This window comes from Nerophis ophidion, linkage group LG26, assembly GCF_033978795.1.
Source record: "Nerophis ophidion isolate RoL-2023_Sa linkage group LG26, RoL_Noph_v1.0, whole genome shotgun sequence".
Classification (NCBI taxonomy): domain Eukaryota; kingdom Metazoa; phylum Chordata; class Actinopteri; order Syngnathiformes; family Syngnathidae; genus Nerophis; species Nerophis ophidion.
The window spans coordinates 25,714,331-25,735,551 of record NC_084636.1 but is presented as its reverse complement, the minus strand read 5'-3'; the positions used below and the strand labels follow the sequence as shown (position 1 = coordinate 25,735,551).

At 43.2% G+C, this 21,221-nt stretch overlaps 1 protein-coding gene and 1 long non-coding RNA gene across 4 annotated transcripts in view; one reads left to right on the top strand and one right to left on the bottom strand.

The window, feature by feature from the left end:
- The window catches only part of LOC133543590 (uncharacterized), a 156,723-nt gene that overhangs the window by 34,609 nt on the left and 100,893 nt on the right, over nucleotides 1-21,221 (bottom strand). The window lies entirely within an intron of this gene.
- Nucleotides 12,392-21,221, top strand: part of lingo3a (leucine rich repeat and Ig domain containing 3a) — a 126,635-nt gene continuing 117,805 nt past the window's right edge. Inside the window, exon 1 of the mRNA XM_061888248.1 lies at nucleotides 12,392-12,656. The gene's annotated coding sequence lies outside the window, so the exon portion shown is untranslated. The remainder of the gene's footprint in view (nucleotides 12,657-21,221) is intronic.

Below are 21,221 nucleotides of genomic sequence, written 5' to 3'. Positions count from 1 at the left end.
TGCACAATCGGTGGCTGACTTAATACTTTTTTGCCCCACTGTATATTAACTGTGAGGCTTGGGTCGCATGATAGCGAAGATTGTGATCTAAGATGCAGAAGGTAGCAGGAGACAGCGTGCAGGTATAAGATATTTAATAAACAAAGACAAAAACACTAAGGAACGTGTGCAGCGAGGTGCGAGCCAAACACAAACGAATGCATTAGGGAACGCACAAAAACTTAGAACTATGAAGAATCAAACTTACTTGGAAACCTCAGAAGAGGGTACAGCGTTCAACGGCATCCATACAGAATATAATCTCTGGACAAATACCGCAGCACCAGGTGGATTTAAACAGCGACGGCTAAACTCAAAAAAGGGTATTTGGAAGACAAAAGAAAGCTGCTGCAGGAGAGTCAAAAAGGAAGTGTAACTACAGAATAAGTGTGTAGGACCGGAACTCAACATTAAAATGGAAAAACCCTAACAATCTCAAAATAGGGCAGCCGGGACAATTAACGTGTAATATAATTGTTACAAAATTTGTTTAACCCTTGTGTAATGTTCATATTGTTGTTATTCAGCCAGCGTTTGTGGGTCTGATGGACCCGTTGCATCTTGTGGCTTTTAATGCCCCACAATCAAACACTTTTATGTTAAAATACTGAACAGATGTTTATTGGGATAAGGTAAATCAAACACAAACAATCAAACACTTTTGTTAAAAAACTGAACAGATGCTTACCTTATCCCGATAAACATCTGTTCAGTATTTTAACATAAAAGTGTTTGATTTTGAGGCTTAAAAAGCCACAAAATGCAACGGGTCCATCAGACCCACAAACGCTGGCTGAGTAACAACAATATAAACATTGCATAGAAAATTTCTCTGCCTGTTTCTGCATCCCACAGGGATTCCTATTTTGTGTTTCTGCACCTGCGGTTCCCACACGAGGTTGCAACATTGTTTGTCAAAACTGTCTGCTCTCATTTTCTCGCACATTTGACCTTCTGGTGTTCTGTGTACCTACACATTGTCCTCCTACTGTCTAGGCCTGCTGTGTGTGTGTGTGTGTTAGTGGGTGGATGGCAGCGTGTGGTACACAGAACATTAATTTCCACACTTCTATTGACCCGGGTCCAGTGGACCCGGACGTCGTATACGTAATAGAAATGTGTAGGGTGCGTGTATGGTGTGTGGTCATTAAATATGTATTCTGATAAATGATCTTCACAGAAAATCAGCCAAAATCAGTGAATCTCTGTTTAAAAAATGTATTGATTGTATCATTTTTCTTTAAATAAAAAACGAAAATGGGTCCCACAGACCCGAACACCACACAAGGGTTAAACAATTTATTGGGATTATCATATGTTTTACTAACAGATTATCCATTCATCCATCCATCCATCTTCAACCGCTTCTCTTGAATCATTTAGCAGACACCCCCAGACTTCCCTCTCCAGAGCAACATTAACGACTTCCTTTTGGGGGATCCCGAAGCATTCCCAGGCCAGGGATGTAATTCCTTCCATCTGGTCCTTGGCCTGGGTCTCCTCCCACAGGGACGTGCAACGAGGACCTCCATAGGCATCCACGAGATGCCCGAACCACCTAAGCTGGCTCCTTTCCAAACGAAGGAGCAGCGGCTCTACTCCAAGTCTCTCTTGGGTGACTAAACTTGGCACCCTATCTTTAAGGGAGATGACAGCCACCCTTCTGAGGAAACACATTTTGGTTGCTTGTATCTGCGATCTTATTCTTTCGGTCATGACCCACACTTCATGACCATAGGTGAGAGTAGGAATGTAGATAGCTCGGTAAACCGAGAGGTTTGCCTTCTGGCTAAGCTCTCGTTTCGGTGGATCGGTTCGCAGCCGAGTGTTCAGCGGCTGTAATGAGGATCAGCATCTCCAAATCTGAGGCCATGATTCTCAGCAGGAAACCGATGGTTTGTGCAGTCCAGGTGGAGAACGAGACTCTGTCCCAGGTGGAGGAGCTTAAGTATCTCGGGGTGTTGTTCACTAACAGATTAATGACTTCTAAAAATCAAAGTAAGAAGTAGATTAAAAGTATTTTTTTTCATAACAAAAACAACAAAAACGCTTAGAACATCTTAACCGATTACATTTTTTCCGTCAAAATTGAAATAACTAATATATTTGGCCAGAAAGTGCATTATTACTTCCAGCCTTTGGTATGTGCAGCACACAAGAGTCATGCCCAGTGCTGACTGCTACACTGACGACAGACCTGTCCGGCGCAAAGTGGCCTTCACCATCTCACCTCTACCAAAACAAAAAGGCCTCCAGACAAAGAGACTTAACGCTCAAACACTCGTCAAACAGTTCTACCAGGAGATTTTCCAACCTAGACTCGAGGAGAGACTTGAAAAAGGAGTTGACCCCTGATGCTGACATGGACCAACAGTGGACACAACTGAAGACGGTCCTCCAAGTGACTACTGCAGAAATAGTGGGTTTGTCAACCGGAAAACACAAAGAATGGTTTGATGAATCAGACACAGAAATCCAGGAGTTACTCAAGAATAAATTAAACTGCCAACAAGGCCTCCAGGCAAACCCTGACAACAGCAGCTTGAAAGGAGGTGAAGGCAGTGGTCCAACAGATGAATCCGGGAAAGTCCCCAGAAAGGAGGTTTACAGATGCGGAGGAGAAAAGGTTACGGACTGTCTCCATGACCTCTTGACCAAGTGCTGGGAGTAAGGCTCAGTGCTTAAGGATCTCCGAGATGCCATCATAGTCTATCTCTACAAGAACACAGGAGAGGAATCAGACTGCTCCAACTACCGTGGCATAACCCTTCTCTCTGTAGCAGGCAAGATCTTGGCGTGTGTCCTGCTCAACAGGCTGATTTCCACCATCGCCAAGGAGAATGCACCAGAGAGTCAGTGTGGCTTCCAGGCCAACAGAGGGATAACAGACAAGATCTTTGTGCTTTGCCAGATTCAGGAGAAGTACCGGGAGCAAAACATAGGCCTATTCGCAGCTTTCACCGACCTGACCAAGGCCTTTGATACAGTAAGCAGGGAGGGTCTATGGAAGGTACTGCCCTCCAAAGTTCCTCACGAAGGTCCGGTGTGCCAGCTAAAGCACAACGGCGCCTTCTCAAACAGCTGCCCTATTGCGAATTGTATAAAGCAGGGATGTGTCCTGGTTCTCTATCTTCTTCAGCATGATGCTGAGGGAGGCGAAGGAAGACATGGCAGACGGCATTTTCATCCACTTAAGAACAGACGGCTGCGTCTTCAATCTTCACCATCTGCTTGCCCAAACCAAGACCTTGGAGGAGCTGATCGTGGAGCTGCAGATTGCGGACGACTGTGCCCCTCTCGCCCACACCCAGGATTCCCTCCAATACATCGTTGACCATTTTGCCAAGGCCGCCAAGGCCTTTGGCCTCACCATCAGCCTGAGGAAGAGGGGAGGTACTGTACCAGCCGCTCCCTAAGGGAGCCTACAGCCGACCCCAAATAAACATTGAGGACACTTTAACTAAAAATAATTAGGATGTATTAGACATTTGTTTCTTAGTGCAATCAAAGAACAACGTTGGCATTAAATAAGATAGTGAACAAAATAGACAACTCCTCTTTCAGTAGAAAGTAAGCAAACGGGTTACAAAGGCTCCCACTTTGGCTGCTGAAGTATGCAGTAACATATTGTGTCATTTCCTGTTGTATTATTTTGTCACAATTATGAACAAGCTGTGGAAAATGTATTATTAATCTACTTGTTCATTTACTGTTAATATGTGCTTACTTTCTGTTTTAACATAATCTACCTACACTGTAAATAAATAAAACGTTTGTATAGTGAAGCAAATTTCCCCGTAAGAAACAATGAAAATATGAATGATGGGTTCCAGTTTAAGTGAAGGTTTGTACACGTTGAACTAGGGCTGGGCGATGTATCGATATACTCGATATATCGCGGGTTTGTCTCTGTGCGATATAGAAAATGACTATATCGTGATCTTAGAGTATGCGTTTTCACGCAGTTGCTTTTAGCTGCGGGTATTACACTACAGGCTTTTATCACTTTTTCTTGTCTCTCCTTCTCACAGGCAGCAAGTGCACCTTCTTACATAAGTCACATAGTTTCACGACATACGTCACATACGTATATGCCCTCGCGGAGCAGAGAGGTAGCAGCATGGGTAACGTTAGCTATGATGCTAGCGGAGCCGTGCGAGTGGAAATACGAGAGAAAGAAGGTGCGAATCTGGTAACAAATGAAGGAAGAATTAATTCCCAAGAAAAACAGCAGGGGTCCATCGTCTGGCGGTGGTTTGGCTTCCACTGGGAATATGTCGAACAGACAACCGTAATTTGTCAAGTATGGTGCTAAAGCGTTGCTACAAAAAGTAGCATTACTGCTAATATGTAGCATCATTTGAAAAGTCACCTGCTAGAGAATGAAGAGTGCTTACTCCACATGTCAACATCTCCATTCGGTGCCACAATCATGCGCAAAAGTGCACTTTATTTGTTTTAAACTATTGTAGGGGAATTATTCTACAAAAATCGCACTTTAATTCAGTGTTGTTTTGATATGTCATCTTAGTGACATCATGCACAAAAGTGCACTTATAGCTAATTTTAAAATGTCTCTGACAGTCTTGCACTTTCTGTTTTGGAAATGACATGAATGTGTGTGCCACTGCTTAATAACTATTTATTAAATACACTTTTGGTCAAATGACTTAGTTGTGATTTCCTTCTCTGCACGAAAGTTTAAAAAGAGCATATATTAATGCAGTATGAACAAGAATGTATTAATGTAGACACATAGAATCACCCTACTGCTGTGATTATATGTATCAAGTGTTCATTCCAGGCTAAGGCAAAATATCGAGATACATATCGTGTATCGCGACTGAAATATTGATCTTTGGGGCTTATTGGGGCGGCATAGCTCGGTTGGTAGAGTGGCCGTGCCAGCAACTTGAGGGTTGCAGGTTCGATTCCCACTTGTGCCATCCTAGTTACTGTCGTTGTGTCCTTGGGCAAGACACTTTACCCACCTGCTCCCAGTGACACCCACACTGGTTTAAATGTAACTTAGATATTGGGTGTCACTATGTAAAGCGCTTTGAGTCACTTGAGAAAAGCGCTATATAAATATAATTCACTTCACTTCATCTATTAAAAAAAGGCTATATCGCCCAGCCCTACGTTGAACACAATATAAAGGGCTATACAGTTCTGACACAGAAGTGTGGTGCCCTCACAAATGATCAGAAATCACAAAAATGCTTAAGGTTAACCATATTTTAATTTTAATTAAAATAAACATTTTAATTTTCCTGAAGGAACTCTCCTGAAGGAATCAATAAAGTGCTATCCATCTATCTATCTATATTTCTACAATAGTAAACATTTAAAAAGGTTAAATCCACTCTACATTGTCAATGGTAAATTAGCAGCTGGAAGGCGCCGGAAGGGGAGAAGGGAGGGAAGGTGAGGTCCTCTTGGAAGAGATGCTACTGAACTGAACTCCTATGCTGTGATATAAGTCCAATTGGCCATTTTTTCACCGAAAAGTCTGTTCTCATCACAATTAAAATGTGTGGTACGAAAGCCTGCTTCATCAATCTCTTCAATACCAGCAAGCAGTAGTAAATAGTTTGTAAATTTCATAAAGAGGGGTTTCACTGTATGATGCGAAAATATTAACAAAGCAAACACACACGTTTGATAATAAATAGCTTCACCCAACACCTAACTATGAGTGACAGAAAGGCTTTTGTAGAATCATTCAAAAATAGCCAAAAAAAACAAAAGCTCTGCCGGGATCTATAAACTTAAACGGTTTAAAATGGTGACATTTTGACCCAGGAACTGATTATTTATATTTCTCCTATTGGAAATGTCTTAAGCCTTTGTAATTCAGTGTGAGAGTGCTGCGTGCTGATAACATTGACGCCAGCTGAAACATGGCAGCATATCTCCTGTACCATGCAACACAAAAAAAGCAGATTAAACTAGAACGGCACTCAGTAGAGCGCAGAACCCAGCCAAGGCTGAGCGATCCCAATTTGGATGGGCACCAATTTGTAAACCTTTACAGGAACCAAACATCTGCTTAAATTTTGTCACGGTGTTAAATGTGCCATTCACTTGTGCACTTTCATTATATCCAGGACAAAAGTTTCATCCAACATATTCTGCCTTTACAACCATGATTAATAATGCTTACTTTTGATTGACACTGCCGGGGTGTATTTATTTATGACACTGCTATTACGAAACACATACTGTGTGTGCTGCATTATTAAAGATAAGAAATTGATTAATTGCTAACAAATACATACAAACAAGGTCTATTACAGCAACTGAAAAAATGAATAAATATTCTTAGTAATGTATAAAATTAAATTAAAAATAAAACACATGTGCAATCCCTAGGGGGTGAGTTAATGAAAATTTAAACCGCACTCATCTATGTTAATTGGAATGCAGTCTGATATATATGCATCTTCTTATAGAGCGGCTCTTTTTTGAGGTTGCTCCGAAAAACTGATTCACAATCAAATCGCGTTTTTTTTGTTCCGATTGTAAATCGATTCATCATTTAAAAAAAACAATGATTTCAAAAATGTATATAAATAAACTTATAAACATACATACAAACCCCAAAACCAGTTTAGTTGGCACGTTGTGTAAATCGTAAATAAAAACAGAATTCAACGATTTGCAAATCCTTTTCAACTTATATTCAATTGAATAGACTGCAAAGACAAGATATTTGAAACCCGAATTCAGAAACTTAAAGGCCTACTGAAATGAGATTGTCTTAAACGGGGATAGCAGGTCAATTCTATGTGTCATACTTGATCATTTCGCGATATTGCCATATTTTTGCTGAAAGGATTTAGTAAACCGGTAAGGTTTATTCAGGTGTACTGGAGAGGAGGCTACGTCGGATAGTCGAACCTCGGATTCAGGAGGAACAGTGTGGTTTTCGTCCTGGTCGTGGAACTGTGGACCAGCTCTATACTCTCGGCAGGGTTCTTGAGGGTGCATGGGAGTTTGCCCAACCAGTCTACATGTGCTTTGTGGACTTGGAGAAGGCATTCGACCGTGTCCCTCGGGAAGTCCTGAGGGGAGTGCTCAGAGAGTATGGGGTATCGGACTGTCTTATTATGGCAGTCCGATCCCTGTACGATCAGTGCCAGAGCTTGGTCCGCATTGCCGGCAGTAAGTCGGACACATTTCCAGTGAGGGTTGGACTCCGCCAAGGCTGTCCTTTTTCACCGATTGTGTTCATAACTTTTATGGACAGAATTTCTAGGCGCAGTCAAGGCGTTGAGGGATTCCGATTTGGTGGCCGCGGGATTAGGTCTGCTTTTTGCAGATGATGTGGTCCTGATGGGTTCATCTGGCCGGGATCTTCAGCTCTCACTGGATCGGTTCGCAGCCGAGTGTGAAGTGACAGGAATGAGAATCAGCACCTCCAAGTCCGAGTCCATGGTTCTCGCCCGGAAAAGGGTGGAGTGCCATCTCCGGGTTGGGGAAGAGACCCTGCCCCAAGTGGAGGACTTCAAGTACCTAGGAGTCTTGTTCACGAGTGGGGGAAGAGTGGATTGTGAGATCGACAGGCGGATCGGTGCGGCGTCTTCAGTAATGCGGACGCTGTATCGATCCGTTGTGGTGAAGAAGGAGCTGAGCCGAAAGGCAAAGCTCTCAATTTACCGGTCGATCTACGTTCCCATCCTCACCTATGGTCATGAGCTTTGGGTCATGACCGAAAGGATAAGATCACGGGTACAAGCGGCCGAAATGAGTTTCCTCCGCCGTGTGGCGGGGCTCTCCCTTAGAGATAGGGTGAGAAGCTCTGCCATCCGGGAGGAGCTCAAAGTAAAGCCGCTGCTCCTCCACATCGAGAGGAGCCAGATGAGGTGGTTCGGGCATCTGGTCAGGATGCCACCCGAACGCCTCCCGAGGGAGGTGTTTAGGGCACGTCCAACCGGTAGGAGGCCACGGGGAAGACCCAGGACACGTTGGGAAGACTATGTCTCCCGGCTGGCCTGGGAACGCCTCGGGATCCCCCGGGAAGAACTAGACGAAGTGGCTGGGGAGAGGGAAGTCTGGGCTTCCCTGCTTAGGCTGCTACCCCCGCGACCCGACCTCGGATAAGCGGAAGAAGATGGATTGTTGGATGGATGGATTTAGTAGAGAACAACCACGATAAAGTTCGCAACTTTCGGTGCTTAGAGAAAAGCCCTGCCTCTACCGGAAGTCGCAGACGATGACGTCACATGTTGATGGCTCCTCACATATTCACATTGTTTTTGATGGGAGCCTCCAACAAAAAGAGCTATTCGGACCGAGAAAACGACAATTTCCCCATTAATTTGAGCGCGGATGAAAGATTCGTGTTTGAGGATATTGATAGCGACGGACTAGAAAAACAAAAAAACAAAAAACAAAACGCGATTACATTGGGACGGATTCCGATGTTTTTAGACACATTTACTAGGATAATTCTGGGAAATCCCTTATCTTTCAATTGTGTTGCTAGTGTTTTAGTGAGTTTAATATTACCTGATAGTCTAAAGGGTGTCTCCACGGGTGTGTTGACGCACAGTGTCTCAGGGGAGTCGACGGCAGCTACTGTATGGACGGCACTAACTCAGCTTTTCTCCGGTAACAACTGACTTTTTAACCACAATTTTCTCACCGAAACCTGCTGGTTGACATGTGGTCGGGATCCATGATCTCATGACCGCGTTCTGATCCATAGGAAAGTTTCACCTCCAAAATTTTTAACAAGGAATCACCGTGTGTTTGTGTGGCTAAAGGCTAAAGCTTCCCAACTCCATCTTTCTACTGTGACTTCTCCAATATTAATTGAACAAATTGCAAAAGATTCAGCAACACAGATGTCCAAAAAACTGTATAATTATGCCGTTAAAGCAGACGACTTTTAGCTGTGTGTGTGTGCAGCGCTCATACTTCCTAAAAACCTGTGACGTCTTGCGTACACGTCATCATTACACGACGTTTCGAAGACGAAACTACCGGGAACTTTAAAATTGTAATTTGGTAAACTAAAAAGGCCGTATTGGCATGTGTTGCAATGTTAATATTTCATCATTGATATATAAACTATCAGACTGCGTGGTGGGTAGTAGTGGGTTTCAGTAGGCCTTTAATTGTCTTTTGCAAAAAATCATTAACTCAGAATTTAATGGCAGCAAGACATTGCAATAAATTTGGCACCGGGGCATTTTTACCACTGTGTTACATGGCCTTTCCTTTTAACAACACTCAGTAAACGTTTGGGAACTGATGAGACCAATTTTTTAGGTGGAATTCTTTCCCATTCTTGCTTGATGTGCAGAATTAGAATCCGAAATGATCCATTAATCCCGAGGGGAAATTAAGATTTGCAGTACAATTCCCTTCAAGAGCAGACAAACATCACAGGGAGACAGAACAGGATCACTGACGGGTGTGCCAATTTCCGGAGTCTAAGCCTAAGCCCCTGGGAAGGGAGTCCAGACTGAGGCCAAGAAAAAAACCTCATAGCCATAGCACACATAAGCATGTATGTAAGAGGGAAATATCAAACATCAAAGAAAACAAAGGACATTAGAGCCATTAAAAGAGCAGAGTTGATGCAATCAGCCATTTCTACATACAGCTACAAAAGTAAAACAACAACGCCATCATCTGCTGGGGTGGGGGAGCAAAACAGCAGTTACAACTTAAGTTGTTCAACTGTCCGGGGTCTCCGATGTGGTATTTTAGGCTTCGTATTGCGCCACACATTTTCAATAGGAGACAGGGCTGGACTATAGGCAGGCCAGTCTAGTACCCGCACTCTTTTGCCACTTGTGCCAGATTTTTAGAAACATGTTGCAGGCATCAAATTCCAAAAAAGCTAATATTTGCAAAAAAATTAAATTTTCCAGTATCTTGTCTTTGCAGTCTATTAAATTGAATATAAGTGGAAAATGATTTGCAAATCATTGTATTTTGTTTTTAATTACCATTTACACAACGTGCCAACTTCACTGGTTTTGGAAATGTACACACACAAACCGGACACACACACGCACGCACACACACACACACACACACACACACACACACACACACACACACACACACACACACACACACACACACACACACACACACACACACACACACACACACACACACACACACACACACACACACACACACACACACACAAACAAACACACACACACACACACACACACACGCACACATTATATATTATGTCTATAAATGATTTAAATATATGAATAATATAAAATATTACTCAATCTAGGGAGGTGTTTAACCAAGGGATGTGTTTCGGGCACGTCCGACTGGAAGGAGCCCACGGGAAAGACCCAGGACCCGTTGGTAAGACTATCTCTCCCGGCTAGCCTGGGAACGCTTTATGATCCCACGGGAGGACCTGGACGAAGTGGCTGGGGAGAGGGAAGTATGGGCTTCTCGGTTAAGGCTGCTGCCCCCGCGACCCGACCTTGGATAAGCGGAAGAAGATGGATGGACTATTAATCTAATAAAATTTTACATTCAATTTAGATTAACAAAATTTGACATTGTATCTTATTGAATTGCACAAGTGTACTTGATAAATTGCCCAGTGGGTGCATGCATTGTAGACTTGTGAGCTGCAAGAGTAATAATTGGAGAAAATAAACAATTAAGTTGGTATAAAATAATGTTAAAAAAAAGTACTGTATTACAGTTATTCTATAGTTTATTCATGTAATGGAATTTTTGGAATGTATGTATTCATAAGTCCATTTCATTTTATTATGTGTTTTATATTCATAAGATGGTATTGATTCTGTGTTGGCTCCCTCTCTTCCCCACCATCTCTCTCTCTTTCTCTCACACGCACGCACGCACGCACGCACGCACGCACGCACGCACGCACGCACGCACGCACGCACGCACGCACGCACGCACGCACGCACGCACGCACGCACGCACGCACGCACGCACACACACACACACACACACACACACACACACACACACACACACACACACACACACACACACACACACACACACACACACACACACACACACACACACACACACACTTGTATTTGTTACCTTCTTGAGACCTGCAAAAAATGCCTACTTTTTGAGGACCACCCTCTCTCGATATATAAAGAGTTGTATTTACAACATTAATAATATATACATACTATGCAAATATAAGAAAAGTAAGCTTTTATATTTTTCAATTTTATTTTTTTGTTTGTAATGAGTTTTTAATGTTAATTATTTCAAGTTATTACAGTAGATCTCTTTCACATATTTATTTTATGTTTTAAATTAATTTTGGCCAAAGGGGGCGCATTTCAATTCCTCAAACAGTTTTTTCATATGTTGACCAGAGGGGGAGTATTTTTAAAACCGACACATAATCAATTTGAAAAATCCCTCTACCCTAATATTGATAGATTTAACCACCATGGGGCCAAATGAGACATTCTCTATTAGATGCAATGGTTTTCCTTATTGGGACCACGTTTTCGGTCCGAACTTTTTCGCCTGTCCTCATATGTACGGTACTTTTCCTTGATGTCTCAAGAAGTACAGGAACACGCACACACACACACACACACACACGCGCATGCACACACGCACACACACACACACACTCACACTCACACACACACACACACACACACACACACACACACACACACACACACACACACACACACACACACACACACACACACACTCATTTTGATAGATGTCACCACCAGGGATGCAAATGAGACATTTTCTATTAGATGCAATGGTTTTCCTTATTGGGACCACGTTTTCGGTCCAAACTTTTTTGCCTGTCCTCATATGTAAGGTACTTTTCCTTGTTGATGTCTCAAGAAGTACAAGAACACGCAAACACACACACGCACGCGCACACACACACACACACACACACACACGCTCATTTTGATAGATGTCACCACCAGGGATGCAAATGAGACATTTTCTATTAGATGCAATGGTTTTTCCGTATTGGGACCATGATTTTGGTCCTAACTTGGTCAACGGTCTTCATATGAAAGGTACTTTTCCTTGTTGATGCCTCAAGAAGGGTAAAAACACACACACACACACACACACACACACACACACACACACACACACACACACACACACACACACACACACACACACACACACACAAAGGATGCAATATTGGAATGACTAAGGAAGAAAGCTTGTTTTCCATTTCTCCTTTAGGACTTGAATGTAGCACAGAACAAACCCGCCGATGGTATAGGGGGAGAGAGCGAGAGAGAGAGAGCAGATGAGCCCCCAATGAACACCATCAGAGTCCTGTTTCAAACACCCTCCCACACACACACATACACACACACACCCCAGCGAAGAGAGCAGCATCGGTCTCAGCCCATCGCCGCCTCTCCGAGGCACACAGCGAGTAGATCAGCTCGCTCGGAGAGCACCAGGAGGAGCGGACGTGGTGGAGAGGAGGGTGGGCTGCTAGATCCTTCATCAGCAGTGTTAGGGAGGAGAAGATTGAGAGTGAAGGTGTTCCAGTGCTGCTGCTCGGGGAAGAGGCTGAGGCAGCATCAGATGTGGAAGGAGCACCGGTCAAGTTCTCGTCCTGGGTGAGCCTCTTTTGCCATTTCCTTCCCTTCACACACTTCACTCACACCTCTAATAATACACACACTCATCATGCTTTTATCCACTTGGATGCTGCAAAGCAATCACGGTACGTCTCCTCTGAGCAGCTCTCGATCACACTCTAACGATCTGTGTGAAATGGGGGGAGTACAGTTTTTGATCGGTCTCTACAGCTGTTGGTGTTCGGTACTTCTTTACTTCTGTGCCCTTTCACACAACAAAACCAAAATACAGATTACGAAGTGGCCGGCCCACCTAAAAAATGAACAACACTTTGCAATGTGTTTCGTCTTGATTGATGGGGTCCAATGCCCGAGACCCCCTGGAGAGGCTAAAGTCGATGCACCGATGCGCTGCTAAGCTGATTGACACTCACGGATGAGCAGTATAGTCAACACATACTGGTACGAGTTCTTTGAAGTTGTTAAAGGCCCTCACGTTCGATTTCCCCCTATAAGCAAAGGCAGAGGTGCCCTTGAGCAATACATCTGCTGTGGAATGTTGGGATGGTTTGTCGGTGTTTAGGTTTTTGGTTTCTGGCAAGTTGTTTTATGGAAGGTTAGTAAGTAAGTAAGTAATTACATTTTATTTATAAGGCGCTTTTCACAGATAAAGCCACAAAACACAGGTGAAGTAAAACAACAGTTCAATTAAGACAGGGGCAACATCATAAAAAGGATACAAAGTGGATTTGAATCGATAGTTAAAAGGTGCATTAACTAAAAGCTTGACTAAAAAGAGAAGTTTTCAAATCTTTCTTAAAAGTTTCAACACAGTCAAGATCACAGAGGGACTGGTGCAAATTCTTCCAGAGGTCTGAAATGCCAGGTCTCCATTAGTTTTGGGGATCTTTAGAAAACCGGAGGTTGCGCCCTGAAGAGTAGGGGCATGGCAAGTCAGTGTCATACCGAGGGGCCCCACCATGTAATGCACGGAATGTCAGGACTAAAATTCTAAACTTAATGCAGAATTTAACTGGAAGCCAATGAGGAGGGGATATATCGGGGGGGATATGGGTGGACCGGTCAAAAGTCTGGCAGCCGCATTTTGTACAGTCCGAAGTCTCTTTAGTGTTGACTTGTTGAAAAGAGTGACAGGCAAATTGCAATAGTCAATGCAAGACAAAATGAACATGTGAATGATCATTTTGAAATTCAATTTTGACAATTTTTTCACTTTAGAAATATTTCGGAGATGATAAAAACAGTTTTTGGTCAGTCGGCGACAGTGACCCTCCAAAGACATTGACTGATCAAACACAACCCCAAAGTTTCTGAGGCTGCTTTTAACAGATGCATCCAGAGCACTAAGAGAGTTCTCGATCACGGGGATCCTTCTATCTGGAGCAGTTATCAAAGTTTCCTTTTTATTAAAATGTTCAGTTTTGTTAAAATTTATAGCGGTTGTCAACATAACTGAATACGAAACCATAACTTTTTTTTTTTTTTCATACGAAAACTATTTTCATATAGTATTTTAAACACTTATACCCCCTGTTTTCCCAGAATATGTCCATTATTATTTCATTTAAAGATGCAGAACACTGTACAAAACCCAAATTAAACGTGTCATTCATTAAAAAAATCAGAATACAATGATTTGTAAATCCTTTTCAACTTAGATTCAGTTGAAATGACTGCAAAGACCAGGTATTTAATATTCGAACTGATACTAGTAACTGGCACTCCCATACCATCATGCTGGCTTTTGAATTGTGTCCCTATAACAATCCAGATGGTTATTTTCCTCTTTGTTCCGGAGGTCAGGACGTCCCCAGTTTCCCCAAAAATGTTTAAATGTGGACTCATCAGACCACAGAACACTTTTCCACTTTGCATCAGTCCATCTTAGATGAGCACAGGCGCAGCAAAGCCGGCGGCGTTTCTGGGTGTTGTTGATAAACAGCTTTTGCTTTACATAGCGGAGTTTTAACCTGCACTTACAGATGTAACGACCAACTGTAGTTACTGACAGTGGTTTTCTTGAGTGTTCCTGAGCCCATGTGGTGATATTCTTCACACACTGATGTCGCTCTTTGATGCAGTACCCCCTGAGGAATCGAAGGTCCGTAATATCATCGCTTACTTGCAGTGATTTCTCCAGATTCTCTGAACCTTTTGATGATATTACGGACTATAGATGGTGAAATCCCTAAATTCCTTACAATAACTTGTTGAGAAATGGTGTTCTTAAACTGTTCGATTTGCTCACGCATTTGTTCACAAAGTGGTGACCCTCGCCCCATCCTTGTTTGTGAATGACTGAGCATTTCATGGAGGCTGCTTTTATACCCAATCATTGCACTCACTGGCTCCCAATTAGCCTGCTCACCAGTGGGATGATCCAAATAAGTGTTTGATGAGCATTCCTTAATTTCCTCAGTGTTTTTTTGCCACTTCCATCCATTTTTCTTCTACCGCTTGTCCCGTTCAGGGTCACGGGGGGTCACCTGAGACTATCTCAGCTGCATTCGGGCGGAAGGCGGCGTACACCCTGGACAAGTCGCCTCCTCATTTCAGGGCCAACACAGATAGACAGACAACATTCACACTCACATTCACACACTAGGGCCAATTTAGTGTTGCCAATCAACCTATCCCCAGGTGCATGTTTTTGGAGGTGGGAGGAAGCTGGAATACCCGGAGGGATCTCACGCAGTCACGGGGAGAACATGCAAACTCCACACAGAAAGAACCCGAGCCCGGGATTGAACCCAGGACAACTTAGGACCTTCGTATTGTGAGGCACATGCACTAACTCCTGTCACACCGTGCTGCCCCTTTTTTGCCACTTGTGCCAGTTTTTTTGAAACATGTCGCAGGCATCAAATTACAAATGAGCTATTATTTGCAAAAACATAACGTTTGAAAAATAAGTATTTTGTATTTTTTTTTTTTTCAATGTAGAAAAAAAAATGTAAAAATATGACTTCTTTAATGCGTCCTATAATCCGGTCCGCCTTATATACGGAAACAAATTAAAAATAGATCATTCGTCGGCAGTGTGTCTTATAATCCGGTTCGCCGGAAAATACGGTAGTTCTATTTATGATGTCGAAGACGCAGTCAAAGGAGGTTTGGCCTGGAGGAAGGCTTCGGCATGGACATAAAACGGCACATCCTGAAGAGACTGTCAGAAAGCGGCTTGAAGATGATCTGTAAGTCAATCAATGTCAATTTTTGACCAAAAAACCTCCATTATATGTTAAGTAGGCCAGTGTTAATTTTGTTGACGAAAAATTTTCGTCATAGTTATCGTCAACGACCTTTTTTTTCTGACTAAAACAAGACATAAACTAAATAAATTATTTAGGTGGACTAAGACGATGACGAGGTGTATTGACATTCGTCAACGAATAAAAACGGGACGAAAATGTCTGCCAGAGACGAGATCCAATCGGAACTCATTTCGTTAGGAAGAGGCGGGAGGAGTTCATCAAAATACGACTTGTATCGGAGATTTTTGACATTCAGAAATTGAAGGGAAAGTTTACATATTACCCTTTAGTCGACTAAATCTACTGTAGTTTTCGTCGACTATAATCTTATATTTCGTCAACTAAAACTAGACTAAAACTAAAACAATTTAAATAACTATATTATGACTAAAACTAAATAACATTTTAGTCAACAGACTATGACTAAAACTAAATAAAATTTTGCTGTCAAAATTAACACTGATGTAGGCCACAAACAAGTGTTTTAAATTGATAAAAAAACATTTTTTTACTCGTTTTGACAGAGTGCTTCTGGTTTAAATGTAATTTAGATATTGGGTTTCACTATGTAAAGCGCTTTGAGTCACTAGAGAAAAGCGCTACATAAATATAATTCACTTCACTTCTATTTTGACCGGCAAAGCTTTCGTAGACTTTACGGTACTCGTTGATCAGATCAGGAAATACACTGATCAATTGCATTCAATACTACCCGACTAATCAAATATTTGCAGTCCAGGCACAGAACATGACAACTTTAAATAGAGAGACGGACGGAAGCGAAACGAAGCACAGCAAGGGACATGGAAGAACAACTAAGACACAAAGACAAAGAGGAAACGAGCGATACACACAGTGAGAGTCACAAGTCAGTCTGGACATAGCTGTGAAAATAATTTTCTGTATCCGGACCTATACACCGCACAACAAATCTAATTTTTTTGCCCTCAAGTGACATTTTTTTTTGCCAGACTAAACGCTCCAAAGTGCTTACAGTAGTCCGTATTCGATTGGAAGCTGATATTTTCACTGCAGCACTATTATGCTAGATCCACTATGGCCAACTCCAGGTTGGGAAGAAGATATTGCCCCAAAAGGAGGAGTTCAAGTGCCTAGGACAGGGGTCGGGAACCTTTTTGGCTGAGAGAGCCATGAAAGCCAAATATTTCAAAATGTATTTCCGTGAGAGCCATATAATATTTTTAAACACTGAATACAACTAAATATGTGCATTTTTAAGTAAGACCAACATTTTTAGAGTATAATAAGTCTCTTGTTCTTTTTAATAACATTGTTATTCTGAAACTAACCAATAATAAATCAAACGTCATGTCTGTTGATCATGTTTTTGTTTGGCCATGTGCTGTTTGTCCTTTGGACTCTTTAAGTTCCTGTTTTTTTCCACTCCCTTGTCTGGTTTCCTTGGTTACTCATTTTGTCCACCTGTCTCTGGTGGACAAAATGCCCGCTCACCTGCTTCCCGAGCACTAATCAGAGGCAGTATCGAAGCTCGTCTTTGCCAGTCAGTCGCCCCGTGCGGACTTGTTTCATGCCTTGCCATAGTTTCGTGCTTCATGCCATGCCAAGTAAGTTTTGTTTGATTTATGTTCTTAGTCTGTTTATGCGTCAGCTTTGTTCCTTAGCCCAAGCTGTGCTTCCACTGTGAGCGATTTTTATTTGTATATTTTTTTATGGTTAAAATTAAATCATGTTTTTACCTAAATGCCATGTCCCTAGTAGTCCGTCTGCCTTCCTGGGAGAACGACCCCGGAGCAAGCTGAACCCCCCCCCCATTGTGATTCTTACCATTAATGCGACTTCTTGAACAGGTGCGGTAGAAAAACGGATGGATGGATTTAAATGCATGAGAATGTTTTGTATTTTGCACGTTATTTTTAGCACTGTGATTACCAGCGAAATTATTCATAATTATCGCGTTAAGCAATGTCAGCTAAGATTTATCTGAGAGCCAGATGCAGTCATCAAAAGAGCCACAGGTTCCCTACCCCTGACCTCGGAGTCTTGTTCACAACCGAGGCAAGAGTGGATGGTGAGATGGACTGGCGGATCGGTGCGGCGTCTTCAGTAATACGGAAGCTGTATCGATCTATAGTGGTGAAGAAGGAGTTGAGCCGGAAAGCAGAGCTCTCAGTTTATCGGTCGATCTACGTTCCCATCCTCACCTATGGTCAAGAGCTTTGGGTTATGACCGAAAGGACGAGATCACGGGTACAAGCGGCCGAAATGAGTTTCCTCCGCCGGGTGGCGGGTCTCTCTCTTAGAGATAGGGTGAGAAGCTCTGTCATCTGGAAGGAACTCAGAGTAAAGCCGCTGCTCCTCCACATTGAGAGGAGCTTGATGAGGTGGTTCGGGCTTCTGCTCAGGATGCCTCCCGAACGCCTTCCTAGGGAGGTGTTTAGGGCACGTCCGACCGGGGGAGGCCACGGGGAAGACCCAGGACACGTTGGGAAGACTATGTCTCCCGGCTGGCATGGGAACGCCTCGGGATCCCCCGGGAGGAGCTGGACCAAGTGGCTGGGGAGAGCAAAGTCTGGGCTTCTCTGCTTAGGCTGTTGCCCCTGCGACCGGACCTTGGATAAGTGGAAGAAAATGGATGGATGGATGGCACTATGGACTTGACTCTCACACTATTATGCTAGATCCACATCTGCGGTCCCCTCCAAGGTTTCTCATTGTATCCCATTGGGTTGAGGTTTTTTTCTCGCCCTTATGTGGGATCTGAGCCGAGGATGTCGTTGTGGCTTGTGCCTTAGTGCCTTGCACGGCAGCTCCTGCCCTCAGTGGTTGAATGTGGAAATAGTGTCAAAGCGCTTTGAGTACCTTGAAGGTAGAAAAAACGCTATACAAGTACAAACCCCATTTCCATATGAGTTGGGAAATTGTGTTAGATGAAAATATAAACGGAATACAATGATTTGCAAATTCTTTTCAACCCATGTTCAGTTGAATATGCTACAAAGACAACATATTTGATGTTCGAATTGTAAGTGCAAGTTAAAGCTCTACTATGCAAAGCGAAAGCCATTTATCAACAACATCCAGAAACGCCGCCGGCTTCTCTGGGCCCGAGATCATCTAATATGGACTGATGCAAAGTGGAAAAGTGTTTTGTAGTCTGTTCTGTTTTTGGAAATAATCGACATTGTGTCATCCGGACCTAAGGGGAAGTGAACCATCCAGACTGTTAGACGCAAAGTTCAAAAGCAAGCATCTGAGATGATACGGGGGTGCATTAGTGCCCAAGACATGGGTAACTTACACATCTTTTTCGTGGACGCCCGTGCTTATTTCAGCAAGACAATGCCAAACCACATTCAGCACGTGTTACAACAGCGTGGCTTCGTAAAAAAAAAGTGCGGGTACTTTCCTGGCCTACATGCAGTCCAGATCTGTCTCCCATCGAAAATGTGTTACGCATTATGAAGAGTAAAATATGACAGCGGAGACCCCGGACTGTTGAACGACTGAAGCTCTACATAAAACAAGAATGGGAAAGAATTCCACTTTCAAAGCTTCAACAATTAGTTTCCTCAGTTCCCAAACGTTTATTGAGTGTTGTTAAAAGAAAAGGTTATGTAACACAGCGGTGAACATGCCCTTTCCCAACTACTTTGGCACATGTTGCAGCCATGAAATTCTAATTATTATTTGCAAAACAATATGGGTTGAAAATGATTTGCAAATCATTGTATTCTGTTTATATTTACATCTAACATAATTTCCCAACTCATATGGAAACGGGGTTTGTATAACCCATTTACCCTTTACTTTACAACATTTAGGACAGCTGTTTTCTTTCATTAAAAAAATTTCAGGTACATTTTTAGTACTGAGCAAACCTGTTCGCCGGTTGTTCCGGCCCTCGGGCTTATGTTTGACACCCCTGGTTTAGTTGAGCATCCCTGGCATAAGCAGTGTGAGGGCAGGTCAGCAACTAACAAAAAAGGAAAGACTTTACTGAATCCTAAATTCTAAAGAGGGTCTTCTGCCTCCTTTTTAAATTTCAGCTTCTCGCTCTCCGGGCAAAATCCTCTTTGAGCCAAGTCCTTATTGACAAAGCCATCCCTGGCTCTTTATTGTGATCGAAGATGTCCGAGACAGCTTCGGCATGTCATTACCGACGTCGCTTTGTTGCAGTGTTGACATTATGGATCACTTGCTGCTTGTCAGGAGCCACATGAGCTGCTTTGGTGTAAACATCAGTGTACGGGATTGGGAGGAATGCAACCGCAAGGCTGGGAGTGCAAAGTGCCCTGATGATGCCAGTAATGAAATGACTGCTGACGGGTCAATTAGGTCCTTCATGAAGTGCGTTGTTGAACCACTTGTGCCCCCTCCCCCAATCAATGTCTTCACCCCACGTTTCTCCACATAAAGCTGTCAGACCGTCGTTAAGCCCGCTTAACGATATCGCCGCCATGCTGCATTGTTTTTTTTGTTTTTTTTGCTTAACCGCGGCCATAAAACGAGCATGGAGTCAGCAAGACGAGGCAATTGATGCCTTGCACGAAGACACAAGGCGAGACTGTCAGATGGCCGCGTGCTGCCGCGGCCTTGGTCAAGGTTAGAAAGATGGCCAGCTGGCTGCCCGCCACTGTAGCGCCATTAAACATGGGGTGCATCGGGAGCTTTTATTCACTAACATTTCTAAAGGTGATGGCATGCACCCCAAACTAAGTCAATTTGCATTATAAGAGGTCATTTTTCTGTTATAAAAAACTCCCCTGTAGAGCTTTGAAACTAAAGTTAAAGTTAAAAGTTAAAGTACCAATGGTTGTCACACACACACACACGAGGTGTGGGGAAATTATTTTCTGCATTTGATCCATCACCCTTAATCACCCCCTGGGAGGTGAGGGGAGCAGTGAGCAGCAGCGGTGGCCGCGCCCGGGAATACTGTTTGGTGATTTAACCCCCAATTCCAACCCTTGCTGCGGAGTGCCAAGCAGGGAAGTAATGGTTCCCATTTTTATAGTCTTTGGTATGACTCGGCTGGGGTTTGAACTCACAACCTACCGATCTAAGGGCGGACACTCCACTAGGCCTGTGTTTTTCAACCGCTGTGCCGCGTGAGATGCAGTCTGGTGTGCCGTGGGAGATGATGTCATTTCACTTAATTGGGTTAAAAATATTTTTTGCAAACCAGTAATTCCATCCATCCATCCATTTCCTACCGCTTATTCCCTTTGGGGTGTTGGGGGGCGCTGGTGCCTATCTCAGCTACAATCGGGCGGAAGGCGGGGTACACCGTAGACAAGTCGCCATCTCATTGCAGGGCCAGTAGTAATTACAACCCGCAAATAATGTG